We start from the raw sequence: 14,810 nt of genomic DNA, 5'->3' as shown, positions 1-14,810 counted from the left end.
AAGGGATACAACATCCTGTCTGTTTCCAGGTTGCTCTTGGGGGCCCTGTGCCCCTGGAGATCCATCCCCCGACAAGCGCCTACAGGGAGTTGAGGGACAGGAGTGACAAGGGGAAGAACTGGCAGGGGTGCATAGAGGGGTACAGGTGTAAACATGGTACAGATCGAAGGATTCGAGGGAATGGAAGGGATAATGGTGATGGTGAAAAGGAGGAAGGAGAGCTGGGCAGTGATGAAGGAAAGGGAGCGGTTTCACAAGGCATTGGGGTTGGAGGGATGGTCTTTGAGGGAAAAGGTTTGTAAGAGATATTTTTCTGCCTCCTTTAACCAAACATCCTTTCTTGGAAGAGATCTTAGAGCCATGGGACTCAAGAGCCCCTCACAGAATGAGCCAGTTTGGAGAGATCCTGAGTTTCCCCAAATTGGCCACTGAAATTCTTAGTTGTCTTTAGTAAAATGTTGCCACTTTTGGAGCATTGGATGAAAGTATAACAGTAAGGACGGAGCATGTGCCCCTTGGGAAGGAGTCTAGGGGACGACAGTTAAGATTGAGTTTCTCATGATAACAAAACAAACAACCGTCTGTGCTAGAGGCCTTGGGTTCTTAAACCAAGGTATGATTTCCCAGAAAAGAGTAAGGGCCTTTACCCCTAATCAGGCCTTGGAACTTTAATCCAACTTCTTTCTGGGAAAGAGTAATAGCCTTCAACCCCACTCAGGCCTTGTAACTTTAGCCCATGTGTGATTTCCCAGGAAAGAGGGTCTTTAACTCCACTCAGAGAGCTAAAGAAGAGACAGAGAAAAGGAGAGGGAAAAATTAAGGTAAAAGCAAAGTTAAGTCCTTACCTTCCTACAACAGACAAATAAATATCCAGAGCAGTGGATTAGGAGCTGAGATTTTCTCAGCCAGGAAAGGACTCAAAAGGTCCAAAATACCAGCATTAATATCTGGGTGAAGACAGGGGGTTTGAGAGGCAGTCAGCACTCTGAGTTATGGCACCATTACTGACAAGGGGAAAGGCACATCTGAACATCAGGAAGGAAAGAATTTATTAAGGGGGACTACTGAAATAGCGAGAGGGGACCCTTGTAAGAGGGAGACACGAAGACCCTAGTTCAGAAATGTCTCAGGGAAGGGTGGGCAAGTAAAGCTTTTATATGTAGAGACCCTGTGATAGCTGGCTATGGAAAGAGGAACGAGGTTTGTTAAACCTGCTGGTGGAGGTGGTGGTCTTGAAACTTAATGAACTGTGTCAAACATTACAATCATCAGAAAGGTGGCGCAGGCAAAGTTGTTTGTGGTCAGGCTCATGAGGCAGGTTTTGGACTTGCGGTGGAGCAGACAAGTTACAGGGTGGGAGTTTTACATCAAGTTCAGGGCCTAGCTGTCCCAGTCGAATAGGCCTGAAGTTATGTCAAGCGCTAAGTTTGCTCGGCTTTGTCAGCTACTGCTTATGTCAGCTGCCTCCTCCAGGGACATTAATAAACTGATGCCTGCTCTCAGAACAGTCTTGCCAGGGACATTTCAGCCCATCAGATTGTCCTCTAGGAGAGAGATCATTGGATAACTTAATTTAAGAAGGAGAAAAACTTGGCCTTGTTTTAAGACCCGAAACTCCAAGGGGAATTCTGGATTGCTTTCTTCTCTCTGCAGGCTGCTTCACTTCATCCTCACAAGAGGCCTGGAAAGTAGAGGGAGACCTGCCGGGTGTGGCTCAGAGGCAAGCAGGTGAGTTAGACAATGCTGCCAAGGCTATAGAACTTCTCTTCTGAGATGTTCCTAAGATTGGACAGGCAGTGCTTCAGAACAGAGCCAGCTTAGATATTTCATGGGCCTCCTGAGAGGGGGCATCTTCTGCTTTCAGGGGAAGCATCTTATGCTTACAGCCTTACAGACTCTGAGACCTGGGAAGCAACAAAGAAATCAGAAAATCAGATACTGCAGCTAATAATCCCAGGTCTGGTTCTAAGAGCTCTTCAGATTGAGGATGGGATCTCTTCTCTGGGTTTCATCTGAGGATTTGATTGAGTGGGCTTGAAGGCTCTTACTCTTTCCTGGAAAGTATCTTGGGTTCAAGTTCCAGGGCCTTAATGGGGGTAAAGTCCCGTACTCTTTTCTGGGAAATCATACCTTGGGTTAAAGTCCCAAGGCCTCTAGCACAGACGATTGTTTGTTTTGTTATCATGGGAAACTCCCAAACTAGCTGTTGTTCCCCAGACTCCTCCCCAAGGAGTACATGGTCCCTCATTATGGTTCTAATTTCATCCAATTCTCCAAAAGTGGCAACATTTTACCAAAGACAACTTAAAACTTCAGTGGCCAATGTGGGGCAACTTGGGATCTGCCCAAAGTGGCTCATTCTGTGAGTTTGCTTGTTCTAATTGTTTCAAATCAATGAGACCGTACAATATTTTTCCTTTTGTGTCTGGCTTATTTCACTCAAAATGATGTCCTCAAGGTTCATCAATGTTGTCACATGTATCAGGACTTCATTCCTTTATATGGCTGAATAATGTTCCATTGTGTGTATATGCCACATTTTATTTATCCATTCATTGGCTGATGGACATGTGGGTTGTTTCCGTCTTTTGGCAATTGTGAATAATGCCACTATGAACATTGGTATGCAAATGTCTGTTTGAGTGCCTGCTTTCTATTCTTTCAGGTATATACTTGTAGTGGGATTGCCAGGTCATTTGGTAGTTATATATACTTAGCTTTCTGAGGAACCACCAAGCTGTCTTCCACATCAGCTGTACCGTTTGACATTGTCACCAGCAGTGAAAGAATGTTTTATCTCCACATCGTCTTCAACATTTGTGATTTTCCATTTTTTTTAAATAGCAGCCGTTCTAATGGTTGTGAAATAGTATCTCATTGTGGTTTTGGTTTGCATTTCGCTGATGGCTAATGACGTTGAGCATCTTACCATGTACTTTCTGGCCATTTGTATTTCTTCTTTGGAGGGATGTCTGTTCAAGTCTATTGCCCATTTGTTAATTGTTTTGTCTTTTAGTTGTTATGTTGAAGGATTTCTTTATATATACTGAATATTAATCCTTTATTGGATATGTGGTTTCCAAATATTTTCTCTCATTGTGTAGGTTGTCTTTTTACTTTCATGATAAAGTCACTTGAGGAAAAAAGGTTTTTGGTTTTGATGAGGTTCCATTTATCTATTTTTTCTTTTGTTGCTTGTGCTTTGGGTATAAAGTCTAACAAACCATTGCCTAACACAAGGTCCTGAAATTGCTTCCCTACATTTCTTCTAGGAGTTTGATAGTTCTAGCTTTTACATTTAGGTCCATTTGAGTTATTTTTGCATATGGTATGAGGTAGGGGTCCTTCTTTTTTTTTTTTTGCAAATGGAGATCCAGTTTTCCCAGCACCATTTGTTGTAGAGATTATTCTTTCCCAATTGAGGAGTCTTTGCCACTTTGTCAAAAATCAGTTTGCCATAAATAATAGAATTATTATTCTATTATACAGACCAATTCTATTCCATTGGTCTGTATATCTGTCCTTGTGCCAGTACCATGCTGTTTTGATTACCGTGGCTTTGTAATATGTTTTAAGATTGGGAAGTATGAGCCCTCCAACTTCATTCTTTTTTTTTCAAGACGGATTTAACTATTTGGGGCCTCTTACCTTTCCCATAAATTTGATGTTTGGCTTTTCCATATTTGCAATGAACGTTATTGTAATTTTTATTGGAATTGCATTGAATCTGTAAATTGCTTCGGGTAGTGTTGATATCTTGATAATATTTAGTCTTCCAGTCCATAAACACAGAATATCTTTCTATTTATTTAGGTCTTCCTTAATTTCTGTTAGCAATGTTTTGTAGTTTTCTGTGTACAAATTCTTTACATCCTTGGTCAGCTTTATTCCTAGATATTTGATTCTTTTAGTTACTATTGTGAATGGAAGATTTTTCTTGATTTCTTCTTCCATCTGTTCATTGCTTGTGTATAGAAACACTGCTGGTTTTTGGGTGTTGATCTTGTATCCCGGCACTTTGATGAATCATTTATTAACTCTATGAGCTTTGTTGTAGATTTTTCAGGATTTTCTGAATATAGGATCGTATCATCTGTAAATAGGGAAAGTTTTACTTCTTCCTTTCCAATTTGGATGCCCTTTTTTTCTTGCCTAATTGCTATGGCAAGAACTTCCAGTATAACGTTGAATAGCAGTGACAGTGGGCATTCCTGTCTTGCTCCTGATCTTAGAGAGAAAGATTTCAGCCTAATATTTAAGCAGGATGTTAGCTGTGGGCTTCTCATATATGCCATTTATTATGTTGAGGAAGTTTCCCTTTATTCCCAGTGTTCTAACTTAGCCTCAATAGCATACAGTTGTTTTTGTTTTGTTTGTTGTTGTTGTTTGTTTTTTCAGTACCTTAAATATATCATACCACTGCCGTCTTGCCCCCATGGTTTCTGGTGAGAAATTGGCACTTAGTCTTATTGAGCATCCCTTATATGTGATGAATTGCTTTTCTCTTGCTGCTTTTAGAACTCTCTATCTTTGGCATTTGACTTTCTGATCAGTATATGTCTTGGAGTAGGTCTATTAGGGTTTATTCTGTTTGGAGTATGATGTACTTCTTGGACATGTATGTTTATGTCTTTCATAAGAGTTGAAATTTTTCAACCATTATTTTCTCAGATATTTTTTCTGCCCCTTTTCCCTTCTTTTCTCCTTCTGGGAACACAAGAAGAATATGTATATATGTTTCATGCTGTCACTCACAAAGATATGGAATGCTTCACGTCATCCTTGCTCAGGGGCCATGCTAATCTTCTCTGTATTGTTCCAATTTTAGAATATGTACCACCGAAACAAGTACTCTTGTTTTTAAAAACACTTCTACTGAGAATGAACTTTTCTGAGTTTTAGATATTGTTATTTTGGTTTTTGTCATTGTTGTTTTAGGTATATGCAGCCAAACCTAATTTTAATTTATTTTATGCTCATTCTTAGTGGAAGAAATAAACAGCTTTTCTTCTTCCCCAGTACTCCCAAACCAATCAATCTAGTGCTAAATAAGTCTTGCTACTACTAAATTCAATAAGGAAAAGAAAAATGAAAAAAAAAGTCATAGTTCATCAAAAGGAAATTTGTAGAAGAAATTCAAGTAATAATAAACATAGAAACACATTTTCTGTCTCACTAAAATCAATGACTTTTTTAAATGCAATATGTTTTTCACCAACAGATTGGTAAAATGTTAAAGATTGTTTTGGTCCAGGATTTTTAGTGGGTAAGATACTAGATAAAAATGGTCTCTGCCTCTTTGTAAGACAATTTGTCAGTTTCTGTCCAATAAAAAAATCAGACTCTTTACTCCCTTATTATATTTTCGGGATTGTAACCCAGGCGTACAGCCACTGAGATATGGTCATGGTTGTTCCTTGCAGCACTGTTTGAGGTATGGAGAGAGGACAATTTTTTTGAAATCACTACTTTCTACAGCTGTTTCTGCTTCCTAGACATAATTTGCCTGTGGCATAGATGGGTATGAAATGGCAAATCCTCATGAATAGTCTGCCAGGGTGAGGAGTAAGAGAATGAGAACTAGACAGCAGTACAGAATAGTGTAAATGATTTTGTTTCCCCAGGTCACCTGAAGGGGAGGGCAGAGCAGGGAGGGAGAAGTCAATCCCCGAAATGGTGGGAGAGCAGGATTCTGTGTCAAGTAACAGTCACTGAGCATGGCCTTGGGTCTTTTTTTAAATGGCTGCCTATTATTCCAATGTATGAATGTACCAGGGTTTATTTAATTAGCATCACATTGCTTACAGAGTCTCCTTACTACAAATATGTCCACTTAAGATCATATGGAATTTTCATGTGTTTTGTGACGAGGCACGGTGTCGTGAAAGTGGATGGTCCCCATGGTAAGTTGTGCCTGGATTTGAATTCTAGCATCACTATTCACCATGTGACTTTGGGCATTTTATTTAACCTCTAGGAGCACCAGTCCCTTCTTTTGTAAAATAGCAATACCAATAACTGTCTTTCAAGACTATTGTCAGGATCGGACATGGTGTGAAGAGAGCACCTAATATAGTGTCTGACTTTTAAAAGATGCTTGGATTGTAATAGAGCTTCTAAATTGGTTGTGGAATTATGGTCAGACTATGTTTATTTTTTAAAATTAATTTTATTTAAAAACTTCCAAAGTTTTACGGAGCTTTTTAAGAACATGAATATCTAACTAATGATTCAAAATGGTTCATGTGAGGTGGCTTACATAATGCTGATGTCCCCAAAAACTTTTGTAAAATTTCCAAGTTATATGATCTGTTGGAGATTGGGGAATAAATGGCATGAAACTCAGCATAACAATGGCTGAAACGAGACAGAAGTTAATTTCTCTCTCGTGTGAATGAGTCAGGAGGCAGGTGTGCAGGATATTGTGGCTATGCTCCCTGAGATCCTCATGGACCCGGGCTCCTTTGCTCTTTGTGACCCCACGTCCCTCGGGTGTGGTCCTTGTCCTCATGGTCAAGATGGGGGCATCTGTGTTCCAGGCAGCAGTGTAGAGAATGGAAAATAAGGGAGAAATAATGGGCATCAGCTATCTCTTAAGGAAGGCTCCTGGAAGCTGCTACAGGACACTTCTATTTGCATTTCTTTGGTCAAAACTTGGTCACATGGTTACAACCAAAAGGGAGATTGGAAAATATAGTCTTTATTCAGGGAGAGAACTTAAAAGCTTAAGCTTTGAAAAGTTATGCCCAGCTTAAAATGCTACTACTATGGAAGAAAAGTTTTGAGGGAAACCAGGACTGGGGCCAGAGTGAGGCATTCACCTTGGGCACTAAATATAAGGGGTCGCCAAAATCTCAGTAATCAGGATAAATTTTTAGTGCAAAATAAAAAAAATAAAAATGTGAAAAGTTCATGATGAGCAAAATATCAAAATTTTAAATGAGCATAACAGTGCCATGCCAAGCTTTTTGGAGCCTGAGGCAAAAGGAGAAATCAGTAATAATGGCCCTGATTTCATTTAAAATTTTAATAACATGTTTTTAATGGATTTTTTGCATCAATTTTGATATTTTAAAGCATTTAATTCCTCTTTGACTTATCTACAGGTTGTCCCTGTGATATTTTGAGGAGTTAGCATTTGACAAGTCCATAATGGAAAATTTAACAAATTTGACTATTTAAAATGTGAAACTTCTGTATAGTAAAAGATGCTATAAGCAAAGGAATAAAAGCCAGATGGAGAGAAAATGTTTGTAATCCATATTTATTTATTATGCATAAAAAATATGTGTGTGCAAATATATATAATAGATATACATTTATATGTGTGTGTATACATATATGTTTGCTTATCTATTATATGTGTATATTTGTCTGTGTGCATGTGTGTTTCCTGGCTCTGGAAATAACTAGCAGTCTCTGGTTTATTTTACCACAAATCTCCATGAACACCTGTGCTGGTTTGAGTGTACTGTGTCCCCCAGAAAAAGCCATATTTTTTGATGCAATCTTGTGGGGCAGACATATTAGTGGGGATTAAGTTGGAATGTTTGGATTAGGTTGTTTGCATGGAAATGCGCCCCACCCAACTGTAGGTGATAACTCTGATGAGATATTTCCATGGAGGCATGGCCCCACCCATTCAAAGTGGGCATGATTAAATCACTGGAGCCATATAAATGAGCTGACAGATGAAAGGAACTCAGTGCAGCTGAGAGTGACATTTTGCAGAGGAGCTACAGCCAAGAGGGACACTTTGAGCAATGCACAGAAGCTACAGATGAGAGACAGTTTGAAGATGGCCATTGAAAGCAGACTCTTGCTCCAGAGAAGCTAAGAGAGGACAAATGCCCCAAGAGTAACTGAGAGTGACATTTTGAAGAGGAGCTGTGGCCTAGAGAGGAACGTCCTAGGAGAAAGCTATTTTGAAACCAGAACTTGGAGCAGACACCAGCGATGTGCCTTCCCAGCTAACAGAGGTTTTCCGGACACCATTGGCCATCCTCCAGTGAAGGTACCCAATTGTTGATGCCTTGCCTTGGGTACTTTATGGCCTTAAGACTGTAACTGTGTAACCAGATAAACCCCCTTTATAAAAGCCAGTCCATTTCTGGTGTTTTGCATTCTGGCAGCATTAGCAAACTAGAACAACACCGTTCTTCCCTTGCAGACAACATGCCCACCCCTTCCCAAAGGAAAAAAGCCCCCAAATCCATTAAGTTACTGCATCCAGCTCAATGACCAGGATCTGTGCAGGATGTTCAGACCTCTCCAGTGGATCTAGAGGTGGTTGCTTGAGGTCAAGAAGAATTGGTATCTGTCCCCTTCCTATGCAAGTACATGAAGAAATTAAAGAAAGGATACCTACCATAAAATTCCCATGGATCCATGGTCCACAGCATTCATAGATTCCCACTCAGCAGGGAAGCAAAGCCTCTCTTCTCTGTCATAGCATCCCTTCTGTGCTCAGCACCACCTGGCAGCTCTGGGCTCTGTGTTCTAGTGCGGATGACCTTGCCATTATTATAACAATCAGAGTCAAGACAGGATTAAAAAATATGTGCCAGGTAGTTCAATAGAAAGAATTTAAAAGGAAAATAGCTACAAAAGTGTTTCTGAAAGAGCAGAAAGGGTCTTTGCCACAAGGCTGGTATCCACTGACTAGCAGACAATTCTCTGTGAAAGGTGCTTAGAAAAGCTTATGCTCAAGGCTGCAGCTTCAGAGACACCGTTGTGACTTCTGTTGGGAATGGGGACAGAAGCATTTAACTTTCAATCCTCAAAAGCCCTAAATTATGTAACTCTCAACCAGTTTAGATTGTGGGCTGTTTCTCATTCATCTCTGCTTGCAGAATGTTAGCCCTAGCCTGAGTTTATCTTTCTCTCTAAGATTTTTGTTGAACTGGTAAGAAAGCCAATACACACAAATTCTATTTCTTACCATTTTCCCTAATGGTGTACTTCCATAAGTATGTAAGCTGATTTTCAAGCTAACAGATGGAAAGTTTTAGGAAATATTTGCTCTCACATAACAAGGGTCACCAGCTTCCCAACACGTTATATCTGAGTCCTGATTGCATGCAGTTTGTTTCCACCAAGAAAATATCTTATATTTAGGTTCTGTTCATTGCAACAACCAACTTCTGGGTTACAAATTAGGTATTAATTAGGATTAAGTTTGGCTGTGAGTGAAAACCCCAAAAGACAGTGGCTTAAAAAAAGATAAAAATGTGTTCCTTTTCCACATATACAGTATCTTCTTAAGCAGTTCAGGACTAATATAATGGCTTTGCCCTGTGGAAAATGTGGGGACCAGGCTCCTTCCAGATATTTGACCCATCATTCATAGGGTCTGGCTCTCATTCTCCTGATCTATCCATGCTCTAGGCAGCAAAATAGAGGAAGGGACAACTGAGATGAAAAGGGCAAAGGATGCATGCATGCTCTCTCCAAAGGAAGCTTACTGGAAGCTGACATATGACACTTCCACTTACTTCCCATTGGACATAACTTTGTCACATAGCTATCTAGCTTCAAGTGATGTTGGGAAATCTAGTCTTTGTTTTTGGGAAGCCTTGTATCTGGTCAAATTTCTATTACAAATGGAAGAAGAGGAGAACAGACATAGGGTGTGATGGAATCGTGGTGATTGTCCACATGAGATAATGGTGAGTAGAATAAAGAGAGCACATCTTGAGAGTCAGGATATGGAGCAGACTCTGAAAACATAGAAGAGGCAGATGTCAAGGGAAGGAATGTCATTCAAATTTATCTGACAGCTGATTTTTAAAAAACTGTTATTGAGTTAATTTACACAACATAAATTTACCAATTTTAAAAGTGTTCAATTCAGTGATTTTTAGTAGGTTTATAAAACTGTGCAACCATCACCATACTCCAGTTTTAGAACATTTTCATCACCCCAATAAGATCTCAGCTTGCTATCTACAGTTGATCCCCATTACTGCCCTCAACCACAGGCAACCACTAATCTTCTACCTGTCTCTAGATATTTGCCTTTTCTGGACATTTCATGTACATAAAATATATATGGTCTGGTATATGGTGTATAAGGATGATACAGTATGTGGTCTTTTGTATCTGTCTTTTTTCATCTAGCATAATATTTTTGAGTTTATTATGTTGTAATATGTATCAGTATTTCATCATTTTAAATGCTGATAATATCTATTGTATGATAAACCACATTTTTTCTTTTTAATCCATTCACCAGTTAATGGAATTTGGGGTTGTTTCCACTTTTTGGCTATTTTGAATATTGCTGCTATGAACATTCTTATACAAGTATTTGTGGAGATATATTTTTATTTTTATTGTGTTGATATGTAGGAGTGGAGTTCTCACAGCTGATTTTATTACTTGATTAGCAACAGAAAACTGTTTATAGCACACAAAGTCTCAAACGAAACAAAACACTAGTCTTATGTAGGGTTTGGGGGAGGCAAAGAGTTTAGGAATTGGGTGACTATCAGAAGCAAGAGTCCTGAAGCAGTTCTTAGGTTACTTGTTTACAATTGGGACTGGGACCAAAGAAAGTTGAGTCTTCTACTTCCTTTGTAGAACTTGGAGAATAAGAACTTTTTATCCTCAGGATTTCCTCCCCAATTCCACAACCCCCACCCCCACTTTTTAATCATCCCTCATGCAAAGCTGCAGGAGAGATCATCATAGATTGTTCAGATCTTTACCAGTCATTAACGTTTCTTGAAGATGAGGTATTGTTTGTGAAAGTGATTTCCAGTTTGAATGGCTATCAGCATTATTTCCTTTTTTTTTTTTTGCTTTGGTTTTTGTTTTTTCTTAATCATTTGTGGAATATAAGTCAGAACAGTGGTTGGGTAGAAGCATTAAGAACCTAGACAACACGTATCAAACAGTAATGAAAGTATTATAAAAAGGGACTGGAAAACACACTGTAACTATGACTCAGGATTTCTCAAGTCTGACTAAGGAAACAAATCCCAGAGATACCCTGAGTCTACTTTAGGTAGCTGTATGCCTCTTCTTTAAGCTTATGGATCATTCATATCTCACCTCTAGTGCTAATGCAGATACAACATGAAGTGTTAGTAATGGTGCAGACTCCCCATACTGGCCTAAAGAAGATCCTGGGCTTTTCTACTAACATTGAGCTGCGTGGGCTAAGGAATTTAAACTAGTCTATATCATTAGTATGTATGGATGACTGTATTATTTATTATGTCAGCCAAAGTGAGAGACATATTTTTGATGAATACCTTGAGCTGTACAACTCCCATGGATTGGAACAGTGCCCTCAGGAGTTAATATCCCTCGTTTCAGGTAAAGCTCTAAGAAGTTTTATCCCCTCATACTCTGTAAGGAAACATGGTCCACTGGAGGACTTGGAAATTCATGCAGTTGGAATGATCTATTAACCCTGCCAGTTTGGATGTATTATGTCCCCCAAAACTCCATGTTCTTTGATGCAGTCTTGTGTGGGCAGACGTATTAGTGTTGATTAAGTTGGAACCTTTGGATTAAGTTGTTTCCATGGAGATGTGACCCACCCAACTGTAGGTGATGTCTCTGATTAGATAATTTCCATTGAGGCATGGCCCCACCCATTCAGCATGGGCTTTGATTAGTTTACTAGAGCACTATGTAAGAGCTCAGACAGAAGGAACTTGCTGCTGCAACTGACAGAGACATTCTGAAGATGGCCATTGAAAGCAGAGTTTTGCTGATGCTTTGGAGGTACTAGCCCAGAGTTTGCCCTGAGAAGCTGACACAGAGACATTTTGGAGAACGCCATTTTGAAACACAATCTGAGAGCAGCTAAGAGTGACATTTGGGAGAACTGCTGAAGCCTAAAGAGGGACATCCTTGGAGAAAGCCCTTTTGAAACCAGAACTCTGGAGCAGAGGCCAGCCACTTGCCTTCCCAGCCAACAGAGGTTTTCCAGACAGCATTGGCCATTCTCCAGTGAAGGTACCCGATTGTTGATGCCTTGCCCTGGACACTTTATGGCCTTAAGACTGTAACTGTGTAACCAAATAAATCCCCTTTATAAAAGCCAATCCATTTCTGGTATTTTGCATAATGGCAGCATTAGCAAACCAGAACACCACCAAGGAGCCCAGTTCTCTCATAGAGAAAAAAAAAAGCCTAAGAACTGCAGAAGAGATGTGATCAATTTTTATGCTCACAACAAAGTGGATTCAAAGACAAGAGAATTATAAACCTTCCCAAGAACTGCCATAAATATCAGCAGGTATGATGGACTTCCCATATATGTGTATGGTGGGAATTTGAGAAACATAATTCAATATAAAAGGACAATACAAGCAGGAAAATTTAAGGGGCCCTTGGCATTGTGGCTGCTTATACTTTGGAATATATTTGTGATAGCAATAAAAAAATTAGAAGCATTTTTAATTGTCCCTTAGGAGAGAAATGAATGAATGATACGTGTGCACAATGCAGTGTTTCTCAATGCTGGCTACACAGTAGAATCACCTGGAGGAACTTTTTAGAAAGATCAAATCCAGAGCTCATTACAGACCATTTAAATTAGGATCTCTGGAGATTGGCTCCAGGTATTGGCATTGTTGAAAGGTCCCCAGCTGGATGTTCTAGAGCCAGAAGAAAAACCTCATAAAGGTCCTGGAGAAATGGGGAAAACAGTTGTCATTCCTAAAGAGAATCAAGAAAAGATGAAAGAAATGGTTAAAATCAATCAGTTCAATTTAATGGTGAATGAGATGATCTCACTCAGCAGATCTTTACCAGATGTTAGGTTAGAAAGTTGTAAAATAAATATGTATCTAGATAATGTTCCTACAAGGGTGGTGATTGTTTTCCACAATGAGGCTTGGAGCACACTTCTGCAAACTGTTTTGGTGTCATTAATCGTTCACCAGAACACATGCTAGAAGAAATTGTTCTGGTAGATGATGACAGTGAAAAACACTTTTTGAAAAGAGCTGTAGAGAGTTATGTGAGGAAATTAAAGCTATCAGTTCATGTAATCTGAATGGAGCAAAGTTCTGGATTGATCAGAGCTAGATTAAAAAGAGCTGCTGTGTCTGAGGGTCAAGTGATTATCTTCTTAAGTGCTCATTGTGACTGTACAGTGAGATGGCTGGAGCCTCTGTTAGCCAGCGTCAAACATGATAAAGAAACGGTGGCATGTCCTGTCATTGATGTCAACAGCGATGATCCTTTACATGGCAGGCTCCTATATGACCTATAGTGGATTCAACTGGAAGCTCCATTTTCATTGGTATCTTATTCCCTAAAGAGAGATGGATAGAAGGAAGGGTGATCGGACTCTTCCTTCCATAACACCAACAGTGGCAGGAGGCCTTTTTTAAATAGAGATTATTTCAGGATATTCGAACATATGATGCTGGAATGGATATTGGGGTGGGGAAAACCTAGAAATTTCCTTTAGGATTTGGCAGTGTAGAGGTACTCTGGATATTGCTGTTTGCTCACATGTTGGACACATATTTCGTAAAGCTACACCTTACATAATTCCAGGAGGCCCAGGGCAGATTATCAGTAAAAACTTGCAGAAGTTTGGATGGATGAATTCAAGAATTTCTTCTATATAATTTCCCCAGGTGTTACAAAGATAGATTATAAAGATATGTCATCAAGACTTGGTGTAAGACACAAGTTACAATGCAAACCTTTCTCTTGGTACCCGGAGAATATTTATCTGATTCTCAAATTCCACTTTACTGTTCTTTTTGGGAGAGATATGTAGTGTGGAAACAAATCGATGTCTGGATAACATGGTTAGAAAACAGAAAGAAAAAGTTGGAATATTTAACTGTTAATGGTATGGGAGGTAATCAGATTTTTTTTAATACTGTGAACAAAGAAATTAGAACAGATGACATTTGCTTGGATGTTTCCAAAGTTAATGACCCAGTCCCAATGCTCAAATGCCACCACTTAAAAGGCAACCAACTGCGGGAGTATGACCCAGGAAAATTAACCCTGCAGCATGTCAACAATAATCAGTGCCTGGATAAAGCCATGGAAAGGATAGCAGGTGCCCAGCAGTAGAGACTTCAATGAAAGCCAGTCCCAGCAGTGGCTTCTTAGAAATGTCACCCTTCCAGAAATATTCTGATACCAAATTTACAAAAAAAGATAAGAAATGTGGATTGACTGGGCTACCTCAGCATACCTTTCTGCCACAATCTTTTTTTTTTAATACTCATTTTATTGAGATATATTCACATACCACACAGTCATACAAAACAAATCGTACTTTCGATTGTTTACAGTACCATTACATAGTGGTACATTCATCACCCAAATCAATCCCTGACACCTTCATTAGCACACACACAAAAATAACAAGAATAATAATTAGAGTGAAAAAGAGCAATTGAAGTAAAAAAGAACACTGGGTACCTTTGTCTGTTTCTTTCCTTCCCCTATTTTTCTACTCATCCATCCATAAACTAGACAAAGTGGAGTGTGGTCCTTATGGCTTTCCCAATCCCATTGTCACCCCTCATAAGCTACATTTTTATACAACTGTCTTCGAGATTCATGGGTTCTGGGTTGTAGTTTGATAGTTTCAGGTATCCACCACCAGCTACCCCAATTCTTTAGAACCTAAAAAGGGTTGTCTAAAGTGTGCATAAGAGTGCCCACTAGAGTGACCTCTCGGCTCGTTTTGGAATCTTTCTGCCACGGAAGCTTATTTCATTTCCTTTCACATCCCCCTTTTGGTCAAGAAGATGTTCTCCGTCCCACGATGCCAGGTCTACATTCCTCCCCGGGAGTCATATTCCACGTTGCCAGGG

The 14,810-nt window shown here is 39.5% G+C and overlaps 2 pseudogenes; one reads left to right on the top strand and one right to left on the bottom strand.

The window, feature by feature from the left end:
- Positions 1 to 4,755: 4,755 nt before the first annotated feature.
- Positions 4,756 to 4,852, bottom strand: LOC119538982 (annotated as a pseudogene).
- Positions 4,853 to 12,653: 7,801 nt separating this feature from the next.
- LOC119537775 lies at positions 12,654 to 14,125 on the top strand (annotated as a pseudogene).
- The last annotated feature ends 685 nt before the right edge of the window (positions 14,126 to 14,810 follow it).

Source organism: Choloepus didactylus, chromosome 6 (assembly GCF_015220235.1).
Source record: "Choloepus didactylus isolate mChoDid1 chromosome 6, mChoDid1.pri, whole genome shotgun sequence".
Lineage (NCBI taxonomy): Eukaryota > Metazoa > Chordata > Mammalia > Pilosa > Megalonychidae > Choloepus > Choloepus didactylus.
Note: the sequence above shows the minus strand (reverse complement) of the source record. Positions and strands in the feature narration are given on the sequence as shown.